Raw genomic sequence first — 12,448 nt, forward strand, 5'->3', positions numbered from 1 at the left:
AATAAAAAAAGAAAAAAAAAAAAAAAAAAAAAAAAGAGGAGGGAGAGGGGGAGGAGGAGGAAAAGGGGAAGGAGAAAAGCTTTCCAATAAACTAAAGCCAGACACAGCAACGTCTTCTCCAGCTCTGCGTTGAGCATTAATACGAAGATGAATACATCTTGAGTCACGATGTAGGTAGGGAACAGAGGCAATCCTTGCACTCAAGGAGGAGCTCTGGAAGGGAGACCGGACCGCATTGGCAAGGACTGAGGGTAATACGAACTTCATCAGTTCTCAGCTATGTTCCGATGGCAAGTTACTTACTTTTGTCTGAACATGAGCTATGTCCTTGCAAAATGGTATCAATAATTCATGTTCTGTTTATCCCAAGATGTCTTAAATATTTGTCAAATGCCAAAAATGGATAAACGAATGAAAAGCTAGTTCTCTGAAGTTGTGTCGGCATTGAGGGAGCATTAGAAGGTAGCTCTTTAAAAGAACGCATTTTTTCCTCAATGATTTATTGTCAATTAGGTAAGTTCAGATTCTAGCCTGTTCTGGGTGCCTGGTGGCTCAGTTGGTTAAGTGTCTGACTTTGGCTCAGGTCGTGATCTCTCTGTGCCGACAGCTCAGAACTCGAAACCTGCTTCGGATTTTGTGTCTCCCTCTCTCTGCCTCTCTCCTGCTCATGCTCTGTCTCTCAGAAATAAATAAATGTTAAAAAAAAAAAGTTTCTAGCCTGTTCCAGATCAAGCCCTGATGTATCATCACTGTTTCTTCTGTTTCAAACAAGGAGAACAGGCATGAGACAGCTTTCCTTCTACACTTGTGATGTGGTATGATACAGGGAAGGACTATATGCTAAGAGGAAGGACTCTGGATATACGGATTGGGAATCTGGGTGAACATTACAGTTTTATACATTGTACTTCCATTTTGGGCCAACCTTTGCCTTTTGTGAGTTTCCCAAACCAAATAGCATCTTCTCTTTCTCTCCCATAGTTATGCAGTGTGTTCAAAAAGAAAAAAAAAATAATGCCACAGTTACTCTCATATCCCCGTGACTCCACATCCAAGCCCACGTATTTTGGGGAAATTGTAGGGAGAGACTTATGACAGGAAACCTGGTTATACTGAATTAGTTTTAAAAGAAACCTTAAGAAAGTGGTCATGTATTATGCAACTTGCTTCTGACATTTGGGCTAGTGGACACCATTGGGATCCCTGTGCCCATGACCTGCAGGTGGATATTGGGGGACAGGGGACATCATAAATTCCAAAAAGTTTGATTTCCAGTCATATGGAATCCCTTCAACTTTTGGGTTTTGCCACCGCCGAATGATGCTCCCCGCTAGACAATATCACAGAAGTTCATTTCATGAGAACATTAGTTTGATATTTCAACAGAGACTCCTGAGAGACACAATTGCCTGAAGAGAAGAGCCAATGTGGACAGACCAAGATCTGTAGACCAGAGAGAAGATATAACAGGCAGTCCTGGGATTATTATTACACATTTCACAAAAGTCAGAATAATGGCCAGCTCTGGGGAAGAGAGGAAAGTCTAACTAGAGATGGTCTTCAAAGTCCTCTAAGGAACTAGCCCAGTCTATTTCCTAACCTGAACTTCAATTATACAGGTGTTCACATTATGATTTTTGTAATCCGTCCATTCATGGCTTATGTCATTTCAAATATTTACCTCATGAAAAAAGAATAAGACATGAAATATTGTGAATCCAGGATCTTACATCAAATGAATGGGAAACAATTACCCAGCTAAAACTACAAACTGATGTTAGGATAAAAGACACAGAGCCTTACCCTTGTTGAGCTGGTGTTTGTGGCTGCCTAAAGGACCAATATAGACCAACTACAGGTTGATTTAATTTATTACCATATTGGGGCATGTGGTGGCTCAGTGGGTTAAGTTTCCAACCTCTTGTTTTCGGGTTAGGTCATGATCTCACAGCTCATGCGTTGGATCCCTCATCGGGCTCTGTGCTGACTGTGTGAGGATCTTGCTGGAGGTTCTCTCTCTCCACCTCCTCTCCTGCTTTCTCTCTCTCTCTCTCTCTCTCTCAAAAGCAAAACAAAAAAACCCCAAAAACCTCTAAAGCCAATTTATTTTTTTAAAGCCAATTTAATAAGAAAATAATTTTAAAAAATTATTACCATGTTGATGTTAGTAGAAACATGCAAATCCAAAGCCAAAGAATCAATTCAGTAACTATCGAAGAACTTGGACTGCATAGCTATTTCTAATAAATTTATATCTGTAAACAACCATCAAAATGGGAACACAGGAATTTAGCAATGGTGTTCTATTTTACCGCCGAGATGTTCTTTGACATTTAGGGTTCACTCACACCCATGACTCAGAGACTAGTTCTGAGTTTAGTCACGGGCAGTAAGCGATCATGTTAAATTCTACCCAGTGAGAGATTGACAGATGGGCAGTGGCCAGATTATCTGTAGCAAGAGAACTGTGACCCAATACCTCTGCAGCATCCAGTGCCGGAAGACCGATCACACTTCTGTAACAACTGACCCCAAAAGATCAGGACTTGGTCAGTGACTGCCAGCTCCCCTCACTTTTGCCCTGACTTCCAACTCAGGACCCACCAAAGAAAGGCGAATATGTTCAGCACCAATCACATAGATGACCTGCTTCCTGCCTGTCAACTTCCCTAACCTGCCTTCCGGGTATACCTGGAGTTTTCTCCATCTCCTGGAAGGCTTTCCCACCCCTCTGCCTGCCTTTGAGTCTCCCAAACCCAAATGATGGTGGCTGATGCCCTTTCTACAGCTAAGTCTAAACAAATAATGATGGTTTGTTCTCATTTGCGTTGTCTTCATCTGTTTCTCCTCCAGTTATTGTCTCCATCCAGCCATCATTAACAAACAAGTGAAAACCAACAGTTATCTTTTAAAGCTTCTCATCCTGCTCTCACTTCATTGCTTGTTCATTCAGTTTTTAAAAACAAACAAACAATACAAAACAATGCTGGGAGTGACTTTGTAGCTACAAGTCACCTCACTGTCACTCCTCAACACCCCCTGGCCATGCTTCACACACTGTAAAGTGCTGTGCAAATGCGAAATATGAAACTGATCTTACAAAAGTATTTTTAATACCAAGCACCTGGGATTCATATGCCTACAATGGACCCTGGCTCAGGTTCCTGATTTGGGAACTTCAAGAATTGTGTGTTTAGTGGCTCAGTTAGTTAAGCATCTGACTTTGGCTCAGGTCATGAATTCAAGCCCTGCATCAGGCTCTGTACGGATGGCTCAGAGCCTGGATCCTGCATCAGATTCTGTGTCTCCTTCTCTTTCTGCCCCTCCCCTGCTCACATTCAGTGTCTGTCACTCAAAAATAAATAAACATTAAAATTTTTTAAGAAAAACAATGCTTATGCCAAAAAGTATTTAATTATATTATCCACATATTTTAATACTGAGCAAGCCAAGATTATTACAAATACAGTGTTGCAACAGGAGAGGAAATATAGAATTGAGTAAAATAAAATTTTTGAGAGATCTGAATGCATAAATGATCATGTGTACTCTCTCTCTCTCTCTCTCTCTCTCTCTCACACACACACACACACACACACACACACTATGCAAATGGACCAATTCAAAAAGAAACTTAGGGGGTGCCTGGGTGGCTCAGTCAGTTGAGTGTCTGACTTCGGCTCAGGTCATCTTTCAGTTCGTGGTTTCGAGCCCCACATCAGGCTCTGTGCTGACATTCAGCTCAGAGCCTGGAGCCCGTTTCAGATTCTGTGTCTCCCTCTCTCTCTGACCCTCCCCTGCTCACACTGTTTCTCTCTCTCTCTGTCTCTCTCTCTCAGAAATAAATAAAACATTAAATAAATGAATAAGATAGTTGCCTTGTGATTGGTCTGTGGATGACATTTAACATTTTTTATTCTTGATACACTGTTCTTTTTGAAATTGTTCATAAAAATGAAGGAGCAACTCTTGCCTAAAGCAACTCAACAGGTCTCCCAAGTCTGTCCTTTGACAGAGACTTTGCAGCTACAAGTCACCTCACTGTCACTCCTCAACACCCCCTGGCCATGCTTCACACATTGTAAAGTGCTGTGCAAATCCAAAATATGATACTGATCTTACAAAAGTATTTTTAATAGCAAGCACCTGGGATTCATATGCCTACAATGGACCCTGGCTCAGGTGCCTGATTTGGGAACTTCAAGGATTCTGTGTTTGTCATAGTGCAGCCGAGCTCGCCCTCTGAGGCTGTTGCTGAGAAGGGTGGTCCGGATGGAGAAAGTAACATAGCTGAACTGTGGATACTGGTGCTCTGATGAAGACAAATTGCACTGAGATGGGACATGCAGATGACAAGGAAAATCATGTAAAATGTCTATAAATGACAGTGTGTTTGGTAGGTACAATCAAACCCTAAGGTTATGAGAAGAACCAGGAGCCGGGGAAGGAGACTGAAAGTGCTTATACAACCTTGTAAATAAGAAGGAGTGGCCAGCCTCCCATGATTCCTTCGGTTTGGGGGTTCTCTGTTTCCCACTGGGTAAGACAGGATTGGAGACATGATGATTTCAGGACCCCCTTCAGCTGTGGCATTCTATTCCAGTATAACTCTCCATATTGCACCAGACTGCATTTCATTTCTCTCTGGCCGTGTAGAACACACCATTAATCCTCAATTGCACTGCTATATTCATAAGAGAAGAGAATCATCTGAGATCAGAAAAAAATATCTAAGAATGTTAGGAATGAGGAAAGGAAAAAAAACCTAATTTGTCTGTTACAGTTCATTTCACATGTAGAGGGAGTTAAGACGGGAAAAGTGTATCTCAGAAGGTAATTACATTTTGTCTGCAATCAATAGAACACACTGGAGAGAGAAAAGCTACTTGTATTACACTTAGAAGTAGGGGCTTCACATTGTAGCTTGAATTATCCTCGGTCACAGCAGCTACAACAACACTGAGAAAGCTCTAGTCTATTCCAAAGTTTTCACTTCAAGCGCTCTCCTCCCTCCGAATCTCCACACCCCAATAGCCAAAAGCATCAGGTTGCAACTATGATTTAGGTCATACTCAGTTATCGTGATCAGTCATGAAGTATGGTAAGACTCGTTTGTCATTATTAGTATGTAATTAACTGATAATATTAAATGATTAATTTGAAATATATAAATTAGTGCATTTCTGGTTAATGGCTCCACTTGCTTGAGTTAAGAAATGCTCCTTGAGTGAACAAGGCTGGGATAAAATTAGATTTAGCAGGCTAATAGCTGTGCTTAACGCCGAGTATGCCCACAGGAATGTCACATGTGTTAGTGCTGGCCTGCATCAGTAAGGAGAGCATGCTAGTTACTAGGCCGATTGACAGATGCCTCCATTGCCACAAGTCTAAAATAGGATGTATGCTGTCACTAGACATTCTCCTCTGCTGTGGTCTTCTGACATCAAGAGTATGGTGTCACCCTTTCCAAGATGCCAAGCTGAGAAATTTAGTCGTCTTTAATTTCTCTATTGCATAGGTCAGTATTCTTTTGATTGTAGGGTATGGAAACACAGTCCAAAAAGCTTTTGAAAATAGTGAATAGAGGGATGCCTGGGTGGCTCAGTCTGTTAAGTGTCCAACTTTGGCTCAAGTCATGATCTCGTGGTTTGTGGGTTCAAGCCCCGCATCAGGTTCTGTGCTGACTGCTCAGAGCCTGCAACCTGCTTTGGATTCTATGTCTCCCTCTGTCTCTACCCCTCCCCTGCTCCTTCTCTGTCTCTTGCTCTCTCTCAAAAATAAATAAACATTAAGAAAAATTTTTAATTAAAAAAAGTGAATAGAATGGTCTGTGTCACCTGGATTATTGCTTCTTACTCAGCTGAGTCTGAAGATTCTAACAATATCATCAGGTGTTTGCTTGTCTTTTACCTCCTCTTAGCTCAGATTTTCTCTAGGTTAACATCATGCTCTGAGAGTTGCTCTCTTTATGGAGAATATGGCAGATGGTGGCTCTGGGTAAGTCCTTCTGAAATATCCCACAGGAAAGAACAGATGACCTTGGCAGTAGTCCCAGAAATTCTATGGCAGTGTCCCCTAGCTATGCCCAGGGTGCGTGTTACCATTCAACCCCAACAGGATGTGGTCTTCCGGCCGGCCAACCAGAGTAGAGATTCGATCTCTACTGTTGTTCATGTGATTGGAGGCCTTATCAGTGAATAAGAAAAAGATACTGAGTAACAGGAAAGTGACAGATAAGTATCTTTCAGCCGATAACCAAGGAACTGACAGGTCATAAATATTTTAATATCTCTTGGTATCATAAATATCTCTTGGTCATTTCCTCTTTCAAATTCCACTGCAAGAGCATGGGTTGTGACTCTTATTATCTCTTATCTGGTCAGTTACCATAACTTGTTAAGTGGTCCCTTGTATCTTTTCAAGATCTCTGTAACCCTGATACTTACCTTGACAAAGTCTTATGAATTTCTCTCTGTGTATATTATCACTGAGACATGCTGATCTATTCACCAGGTTCATCATGAACTTTGATGCCTAATATCTTTTCCAAGACTGTTCCGAATCTTTCCTCCTGGTTTACATTTGAAAACCACTTACTTAACATGTACTGCTTACATGTTAGCAAAGATGGATATAAAACTAGCCACCATCTCACATGCTTTGCTAGAATCTTGCAACTCTCCCATGGAGAAAATGAAGTCCCTTCCCTTTGAATCTGGGTGGCCTTGTGATTCATTTATAACCACCAGGGTGGACAGAAGAGATGTGAGAGGCTTCTGAATCTGAGTAAGAAAAGACAATGCAGTGTTTGCCTTATTAGCTGGGTCACTTGCCTTTAGAGCCCTGAGCTGCCATTGTAGGGAATTTGATTACCCTGAGGCTTTGATGCTGTTCAGAAACCCAGGCTACAGAGAAAAGTGACACATAGGTGTTCCAGCTGTCAGTCCAAGTTGACTGCTGGCCACTTGAGGGAGGGTCCTCTAGATGATTTAGGCCCTGGCCATCAAGTCATACAGCCTTCAAATCCTCCCAGCTGAGTACCCAGACACTGGGGAACAGAGACAAACCGTCCTTCTCTATGGTGACTAAATTCATAAGCCACAGACTCTGTTAACATATGAAAATGCTGGCTTTACTCAGTTCTTTTAGGTTTTAAGGTGGTTTATTATGCAGACCCATCCTTGGCAATGTCTTCCTCATTCTTACCTAGGAAACTTGCTAAATATTTTCTATGCAAACTTCCACATAAATGATCCATGTGTTTTGTTTATTTGTGAATGCCCTCAATGTCTCAATGCTCCGCTGTGAATGCCATAGAGCCAGATACCATGACTCATTTGCATCTGCTGTCCCATCACTTAACACATGGTGAGTGAGTGCGCATCTGTGAAGGAAGAAAGGAATGCATGGACAGTGTCACAAGTGATAATCCAATAAGATGATGAGAACCTAATCTTTGAGCACCCGAGAAGAAATGAAATACGAATGTTTGAAGAAAATGTCAATATCAATAGCATAAAATGATACCGATAACGAGTGATAGTCCAGTAAGATGGTGAGAACATGACCTTTGAGTGTGTGAGATGAAATATGAATGTCTGGGGAAAATATCAATATCAACAGCTTGAAAAGATATTGATAGCGGGATATCAGTCTAGAGCTCTGGGGTTAGAAACCAGGGACCGGGATAGTTGACGGGAAAAAAATATTTGGCTCCAGAATTAGAGAAATTGGACAAACAGATGTAGAAGGAGGGTTGGGCATCATCATGGGGGAATCTAAACAAAACTGAGGTTCAAGGAGGGAGCTTTATACCTAAGGGGGAAATGAGGACAAGGTCAGCATAGAGCGCATGGGGCAGAGCCAGGAATTTGTTACCTGAAGCTCCAAGAACCATCACCTCCACTCCCCATTCATCCTATAACCTGGGCTCAAGTGAACCCATACATGACAGGCCACTGGTGCATCTGGGCTGAGAGAATAAACAAAGGGCAGAGAACAAGGCAAGTCGGCTAACTGTTCAGTTGTATCACTTAGAGTCAACAGATTCCCTTCTCCAAAGGACTTTGACCTACGTTTCTTCCCCATTTCACTTCCTCACTGACTAATGGTTCTGGGAAATGGTAAAATTTCTTTTCATAACTGCACTTTCTTCATCTGTTTTATTTCTTTCAGGAACAGAGATGTAATGCAGCACCAAGTAAATGATTTCAAGAAGAATAGGATCCGGAGCGGGTCAGGCTGCCCCAGTATTATGTCTGAGCTGCCTATGACTTTTCAGGGGTCCAACCCAAATCCAGGGTCTGGAGGTGAAGACAAGCCCATAGTGGAAGGCAAAATCTGTGGTTCCATCAACAGAGGGGATCAATGTATCCACTGATCACATGGAATTACCAAGTATTTGTTTCTCTGACATTAGTTCTTGAAATTAGTTCAGGAATCCTTCAAGTGGAGGCACCATATCTGACTGATGATTGCACAGTATGGATAGTATGGTATGTTCACCAGGATTTATGCCTCTGTCCACTGATTAAGCTTCTTTCTCCCATGCCTAAAGGAAACAACTCAGGTTCCCCTTTCTTATCCCACCTTCCACTGCTCCTGCTCACTAAAACACCTCACTCCCAGTTTCCCCTCTTTTGTGATGTTTTCCACACGCCTATCCTGTTGCTTACACTATTCTGCACAATTGACTGGCTAAATGTTTCTTTTCATTCAGGATTCATGAGATACTTCTGCCAGAAACATTTTTTTTCAAACTGGATTAGGAGGCATTTTTTAATGTTTATTTCTTTTTAAAAATTTTTAATGTTTATTTCTTTTTAAAATTTTTTAATGTTTATTTATTTTTGAGAGAGAGAGAGAGAGCGAGTGCAAGCCAGGAGAGGGCGGGGCAAAGAGAAAGGGAGACTCAGAATCTAAAGCAGGCTCCAGGTATTAAGCTGTCAGCACAGAGCCTGATGTGGGGCCCATACTCATGAACTGCGAGATCATGACCTGAGCTGAAGTCAGATGCTTAATTAACTGAGCCACCCAGGAGCCCCTGGGTTAGGAGGGATTTTAATCCAAGTCTATTGGTGCACTGGGCAATTCATTAAGGTCATGTGTCAATTTCCCTGTTCCGGCAACTTCTCAGTGAGCTCTCCAGGGAACCAGGTGCCAAATACATTTAGTTATTGTGCACCTATGATGTGCTTGCTATGCCGGGGCTCATGTGAATACTCATTCAGCAGAGAAAAACTACCACCTTCCTGTTCCTTTCAAGTACAGTATCTTGTTTAATGTTTCATCACCATTGTGCAAGATAGGTTATTAGAGCCACAGAAGAAGCTCAGAGAACTTACGTGATCAGTGAAAGCCTGTGATTCCTTCTGACACTACATAATCTTTAAGAAACACAAAAGAACGGCAGCCTTGTGGGATCATTATTTTGACTTTATATGGAAAAACATGGTCAGGATAAGCTTTTCACCTTTAAGCTCCTTTTTGTTTGTCTTTGGCAAACACTGGCTGACACTCAACATTCAGCACACAATCCTTTCTCATGTTCTTCACCAAATTCACCAGTTGCTAATGTATTATCTGACAATGAATAAATACAACTTATCTAATGCATTAACTAAAAAGCCAACCAAGATGCCCACCAATTTGCATGTGTAGAAATTACACTCTCTTTCCTTGATACCCAACAAAGTCGATTTTTTAAAAACCAAACAATGGAATTTCCTGCTCATTTATTTTGTTTGGTCGGTATTTTGACTGTGCTATGCCATTATCTTATTTTGTTACTCTCACTGTTTATTAAAGACTCATTCTGTGCTAGACACAGGGCTCAGCATTGGACAAGTATTTCATCATCTGGTTCTAATTTGGAGGAACCCAATTTATTTCCATTTTATAGAGAAGAAAATCAGTCTTTTGAGCAACTCAAATGCTCAGGGATAGGGCAGTGGGGTGTCCAGGTGGGACTTTCATAAAGATCTGTCAGTGTCCCAAAGCTGTACTCAAAACTGCTGAGCTTCTCAAATTTGACTTACAGTGACGTACTCCATTATGATTCTATATAGTTTTAAAATTATACTCTTATTGTTTTCTAAACACATTTCCATTCGTTATCCCAGGGAATTTGCCCTTCAGTTCTTGAGCTTGGCAGTGTAAGAGGACGGGGAAGATGAACACACAAGAGGTTGTCCAGGGTCTCCGAAGCAGACCAACAAATGGCACCTGGGTTTTCTGACTCATTCAAAGGTTTATGCACCTGATGGAGCTACATGAATCAAAAGCTCCGTCACTTAATTTCTGTGGTGCGCTCTGCAAATGGTTGCTTCTTCATCCTCCAACAAAGTCCTTCTGTATCTTCTTTCATTTTATTTAGAAATAATATCTCTTTTCAGCATTCAAGAGTCTCTCATGCTGAGAACAAACTGAGGGCTGGTGGGGGAGAGGAGAAGGGGGGTGATGGGCATGGAGGAGGGCACTTGTGGGGATGAGCACTGGGTGTTATATGGAAACCAACTTGACAATAAACTAAGGAAAAAAAAGATATAATATCGTTTTTTAATGCCCATTTTCCACCACATTAAGGATGCAAAGTAGCTTTAAAAGAAATAATAGTTGCCCAGGAATGCAATGCAGGCTGAAAAAAATGTCAGACTTTGGCATAATAGCCGTTCTCTTCGTGCTCATGGGGATTGCACAATATAAGTAATGGGGGTCTTGGGTTTAGAAGACTTACATACACCCACTTTTTGAAGCTATAGGTATCCCTTTATCGCCTATTAAATGTAAAGGTAGTAGAAATTTGACTGACCTCTTAAATCATAAACATCAAAATATAAAATAATGGTGTTTGTCTACATTTTATATGTTTAAATGTTACATATGAAAGTCTGACACAATGTCTTTAATCAGCATAAAATGTAGAGGATTAACGTAACTAATTATATATTCATTTTTTAAAGTGATTATGTATTTTTTCCTTAAATGTATATTGAATTATAAATATGCAGTATATACGTATTTTTGTCCATATTGAAAATGTTGAACCAAATGCTTTCATAAAGAGAGATAGGCAGACTCATTTCCCATGAATTGGAAGAGGAACAAATTAATATGGATTTAGCAAAGCTATGGGCCAAGGGATCTTTTTAAGACCCCAGCTAAGTTTTATTGTCACTTGATGAGATAGTATTATCCCATTTCATGGATGAGAATGCTAAAGCTCAGAGAGGTTAAACACACATGATCGTGCAGCTAGGAAGCAAGTTCAAATCTGCTTGACTTACCTTAAGTCGCACATTTTTTTAAAAACTGGGAATATGGATTTAAAACACACATCCCCACAAGCACACACACTTCTATATAAAGTCAGCCATATTTAAAACAAAACCACCCAACATTACAGGCCAAACAGAATATGTTTATAAACATATGTTTATATGTTTATTCATGGGCAGAAACACTTACCACTTCTGAAGAAAGTGGTGGAAGGTGGGCCACGTCAAACTTACCCCCTTCAATGGGAGGCTCCCAAATAACGTTTGTGAAATCACTTAGAACACAGTGCTCCAAGATTCTTGCTTTGTTTTTAAGGAGTGAGGATTAGCAATGCAGAAATTCCTTAGTCCTCGGTCACTGAGTTTGACCCACAACCTGGGCCTACTGAACTTCATCCCTTACACTGAAACCAGATTCATCTAGGATGACGGTTTGCCCAGTATGGACCAGCACCCAGCACCCAGCATCCTGCAAGTCTCAACGGTGAAAAGATGAGCCGTATGGAGGTATCTCATGTCTAACCGCACTCTGTAGACACTAACTTAATTTCTTCCTCACCACCCCTCTGGGTTTGCCATGCTCACCCTACTTTCTAAAGGACAGTCCTAGCCTTGGGTGATTTAAGAGGCTTATTTCTGATCGCTGTGTGGTTAAGTGGCTGAACTGGGATCCAAACAGATCTAAATCTCAATCCAGAGCACTTTTGAAAAGCAGCTACCAATTCTCCACAGGTACTGGGTGAACTAAATGATGTGGAAAATCTGATGTGAAAGCCTCCTCAAAAAGCATAATTGACTATATAAATATAAAACATTTTATATATAAATACAAAATATTGCCTGCTTTTCCCCAAAGGCTTTCACTGTACCTGGTCAAATTGATTATCCAGCTGCTGTTAATGGCCCAGTGAAATGGTGCAGACAACCCAAAATGGCAGAGACTTATCCCCAAACATTAAACCCGTATATTGTGTCGTTGGGATTAGGTTTGGGGGCTGTGTTCTGGACGCCTCAGCAACTTCAACCAGAGATATCATTCTCTCAGGAAAAGGCAGCTCTGCATTTAAACAGCGGCACGACTGTAGGCAAATTACAGGTACTCCGTGAGACTCAATTTCCTCATTCCTAAACCCAGAACAATAATAGGCTGTCGAGAGGGCTTATTATGTGCT

The sequence above is a fragment of the Crocuta crocuta genome, unplaced genomic scaffold (assembly GCF_008692635.1).
Source record: "Crocuta crocuta isolate KB4526 unplaced genomic scaffold, BGI_CrCroc_1.0 scaffold179, whole genome shotgun sequence".
In the NCBI taxonomy this organism is placed as follows: domain Eukaryota; kingdom Metazoa; phylum Chordata; class Mammalia; order Carnivora; family Hyaenidae; genus Crocuta; species Crocuta crocuta.